We start from the raw sequence: 5,139 nt of genomic DNA, 5'->3' as shown, positions 1-5,139 counted from the left end.
GCCGCCCGCAGAGTCATCGAAGCAACTCCTGCGGATTGGCCAGGTGGCATAGTTTATGGTCAGAACTACGACGGTATCTGATCGTCTTCGCGCCTCTGACTTTCGTTCTTGACTAATGAAAACATTCTTGACAAATGCTTTCGCAGTAGTTCGTCTTGCTGCGATCCAAGAATTTCACCTCTAACGCAGCAATACGAATGCCCCCGTTTGTCCCTGTTAATCATTACCTCCAATTCCGAAAACCAACAAAATAGAACCGAGGTCCTATTCCATTATTCCATGCACCATTATTCAGGCAGCGAGGCCTGCTTTGAACACTCTAATTTTTTCAAAGTAAACGCGTCGGCCACCCGGGACGCTCAGTGAAGAGCACCCGCGGGAGAGAGCCGACAGACGGTAGGGCAGGAGATACGGGCAGTGAGCCGGCGCGAGCCGGACCGCCCGCCTGCGCCTGAGATCCAACTACGAGCTTTTTAACTGCAACAACTTTAATATACGCTATTGGAGCTGGAATTACCGCGGCTGCTGGCACCAGACTTGCCCTCCAATAGATCCTCGTTAAAGGGTTTAAAGTGTACTCATTCCAATTACGGGGCCTCGAAAGAGTCCCGTATTGTTATTTTTCGTCACTACCTCCCCGTGCCGGGAGTGGGTAAGTTGCGCGCCTGCTGCCTTCCTTGGATGTGGTAGCCGTTTCTCATGCTCCCTCTCCGGAATCGAACCCTGATTCCCCGTTACCCGTTACAAACATGGTAGGCATATCACGTACCATCGACATTTGATAGGGCAGACATTTGAAAGATGCGTCGCCGGCGCGAGGCCATGCGATCAGCACAAAGTTATCCAGAGTCACCAAATGGGACGACGCAACCCCTTGCGAGGCCGCGCCGATTGGTTTTGAACTAATAAAAGCGCTCTTCCCGATAAAGGTCGGAGCTTCGATTGCATGTATTAGCTCTAGAATTGCCACAGTTATCCAAGTAGGATCGTGTCATCTAAGGAACCTCGACTGATTTAATGAGCCATTCGCGGTTTCACCATGGGACAGTGTGAACTTAGACATGCATGGCTTAATCTTTGAGACAAGCATATGACTACTGGCAGGATCAACCAGATAGCTATCGTTTGCGAGACGTTTTTCCACAACACATCGCGGGACGGGAGACAACGCTCTAGCGAGAGAACGGATCCCGGCATTCCCGGATTTTTTCACATCGGACCGCTCACATTTCCCCCTTCACCGTAAACACGGCGTCGCCGGGAAATCTCTCGATTTGCATCGAGCCGACTGCGTTTTGCAGACCCGTCGCCCGTTCCGAGGGCTGGGCCAGTGCGAGACTTTTATCGAGCCACCAATACTGCTTGGTTGCGTTAGCACTGCGCGTCGCCGCTGGCTTCACGCTACGGACACGTACTTTTACCTTCACTGGCGCGACCTGCGCGCCGAGCCCGCATTTTACCGGGAAGCTAGTCGGGAGACTGAGCCACGCACGGTCAGATCGGGCACATGTCGCTGGCTGCGAGGGAGCGCGGATCCTAGCGTCACATAGAGGCTTCACCGACACTCACCTCCACAATAGTAGATACAGACCGTTTTAACCGCCGTATTTCTGCCCATACCTCTAGTGTTAAACCGAAAAATCGGGTACATAGTCTCGGGGAGGACCGGGGTGCCGCCCCATGAGGGGAGCCCGCACGGAGGGCGCCGGGGGTGCCGCGACCCGGGGGGCGGCGCGGGGGTGTCGGGGCGCATCTACGGGGCTCACTCGCGCGGGCGCCACACTTCCGGGGGGCGCCCCAGGTGGGGTGCCAACTTTGGCGCCCCCGACTAAGGGGCCGCCCCCACTGCGGTTACACGCTTTACGACCACCCACCCGCGTTCCCCACCCCAGGGGGCATGCGAATCACCCGCCAGGGGCGTTCTGGGACCGAGGGCGCCGCTCCGGCACAAGGGGGAGCCAAAACGCCCCGAGTTCCCCCGCGGCCACCTCGACACCTGGGCGGGCGGCGAGGGGTGTCCTGCGATCGGGGTGGGGAGCTCTACCAGAATCACCCGCCAAACTTCACCGGGGGCGTCTCCCGGCGCCCCTGCGCTCGGGTGACGAACAGCGCCCCGGGCTATCCCGGGCGCCCTATGGCGTCCACCTTCGATCGGAAGGGTGATCTCGACTCGGGCTGAGGCGGGCCACAACAATCCGCGGTCACATCGGAGCCGTCCAGGCTAACGAGGCCCCGGCTCACGGGTAACCCATGGGGCTGGACCGGGAGTCCGCCGTTAAAGAAGAAAGAAATGTAGTGCAAACCAGAACCAGTTTTTTTTATTTATTTTATAACTCGACTAATAATCGTCACAAAATTATAAACTTGGTACCTACGGATAGCCCTGGGCCCAACCTAATACAGGATGTCCATAACTATGCGCTAATTAAATAATTAATGGGTATTAAGGTCGGTCTTAGTAAATTGCTATATAAAGTCTAAGACCAGAACCAGTATTTTAAATTTATTTTATAACTCGGCTCCTAATTGTCACAAAATTTAAAAATTGGTACCTATGGATAGCCCTCGGCCCTACCTAATACACCGTGTCCATAACAATGTGGTAATTAAATATTTACTGGGCGTTAGGGTCGGTCTTAGTAAATTGCTATATAAAGTCTATATAAAATTTTACGAATTTAAAAAAAAAATTCCTACCGTCAAAAATAGCGACGCCTAGACCACCACACCTGTTCTGACGTTAAATCCTACTTGCACACACGTGTGGGAATAGATTAGATATCATCTAGAGATAGAATTCCTAATTATTTAATTAAAATAGAGACTCTAGATTTAATAGTTGTGTCATAGTTACATTAAGTCGAATTAGCGAAGCGGAGGCGGGAACTAGATTCTAGATCTAACACTTCGATTGCGATGAAAAAAAAATAGCTTTATTTTAAGGCCGACAAGGCAAATACGGTTTAATTAATATTAAAGAAATAAGTCCGAACACCTACCTTAAGCGAATCATCTACACAACACATGACTAGAAATAATACACGTCCACACGAAGAGCGATTGAAACGGTGACTGCAACGGTGAAAACTTGTACGACGGAAACATGGCGCCTAGGTTATGCCTACTTCCGGTCTGATGAAAATTTTTAATTCATTTTAAATTTTGCGCTCTATTTCGTCCGCGCTTGTCCACTTAAACTCTACAGAAAAGATAGTCTATATAAAAATAATTCCTAGAAGACAATTTTATGAGAGATCACCCACATTTATTTACCCTGCCTGTCTACCTTAGGGTTAGAGTTTGAATTTTTCTAGATTCAAGCCAAATATGCCGTGTCGATTAAACGACGACGTACATAACAGAGCGAAGACAATGAATGGTTCCTTAATTAACTATAATTACGGTCCTAATACAACTACAATTCACCATAGTACTAATATGTATGTGTATTGTTGTTTTGGGAGTTCTGTCATTACATTTTAAATTATAAAAAAAACGGGTTTACGATACACTTCATTACGCCGCCGATCGTGGTTTTAGATTTAAATTTGGTCGGATTCGGTTTATTATTAATTTATATAATACTTTATACATACTTTAATTCATTAAATACATTTATCTATGTATTTATTTCATTAGTTAAGTATTTGTTTAACTAAAAATTATCAATTTAAGGCATAACAATTACAGAAAACGATTGTATTTGAGATAAGTCTTATCGAACCATTTAGTAGCTGGGTCGGTTTATTATTAATTTATCTAATACTTTATACATACTTTCACTCATTAATTACATGTATATATGCATTCATTAAATCATTTAAGTATTTATTTCATCAAAAAGTATCGATTGAAGGCATAACACTGATAGAAAACGATTGTATTTGAGATAAGTCTTATCGAACCATTTAGTAGCTGGTTCGCGGGTCGGTTTTATTCCTTAACTCTAGATTTAAGTCTATCGTGTTTAATTTCAATTTAATTTATCACAACTTTTAGATTTTGTACTAGATTAAGCTACATTGAAGCTTATTTTTCACTATTTAATCAATAGAGGATATTATATAATATTTTTAAGTCTAATATTACGCAGCCGTTTGTTAAATCTAGTTTTACAACGACGACTCGCGCGATTTCGGTTTGGTTTTAAAACTTAAGTTCATTGATTCTTAAAATATATATTCCAGTTAGAATAGAACTGAATACGTACCACATGATGTATACACACGTTTGGGTTATTTATTTATTTTAAATTTAGTTTATTATGACCGATCGTAATTAACTTTGGCGATACCGGGCTGATATGTCTTATCGACCGGAAAACTACTGTCCCTTCGGTCGACTAGTTGGTCTTAGACGGCATTACCGAGGTTTGAAAACTCTTACACCGTGTTTTTATTTTCACATAGATCCTATATTTTGATACCAGTCATTCGTTTAAGTTTAAATTAGAAAACGTGAAATGTAGTTTATTGGAAACACTAATGTTTTTAATTTTGTACAAAATAAATTTTTATTCGTTTCAGGTAAACGGCGGGATGAGAAAAATCTGCTTTCTACAACACATACATTGGTTAAGAATATAAAGTGAAATATAGTTGTACAAACACCGTCTCTACTTAGCAGCTTAGCCTCTACGGCAATGCCGCGTCTTTACACTGGGCGAGCTTGAGACTGGAAAACTCTCGATCACTCTACGCGGGAATGCCGCTAAGTCGAGGCGGTCTGATCGGCAACCCATCAAACTTCAGCTCATCTATTTTTTTTTTATTTTTCACAATTTTTTTAAAATTCGGGTAAACGGCGGGATGAACTCAACCAAATTTTTCAATTGGGTTTTTAATATCCACGTACATTCAGCGCAAAGTGAAATGTAGTTTTAATGTATTTAAACATAGAACAACCACCGTCATTCGCCAGCTCTGTTAGACTAACGACTCGCCGCTTCGCATCCTCGGTGGAACGGGCGACCTCTCGATCACTTGCGGCCACAGTACGGCAATGCCGCAAAATAAAGTCGGTTTGATCGGTGAACTGCCACTCGCACGATGAAACTTTGAGACATTTTTTTTCGGACTTTGAAAATTTTCAAAGTCCGACCGAATGACGAAAAGTGAAATGTAGTGCAAAACTTTGAAT

The sequence above is a fragment of the Physella acuta genome, unplaced genomic scaffold (genome assembly GCF_028476545.2).
Source record: "Physella acuta isolate Inbredline_101_S28 unplaced genomic scaffold, ASM2847654v3 ptg002748l, whole genome shotgun sequence".
Lineage (NCBI taxonomy): Eukaryota > Metazoa > Mollusca > Gastropoda > Physidae > Physella > Physella acuta.
This window is presented reverse-complemented; position numbering follows the sequence as displayed.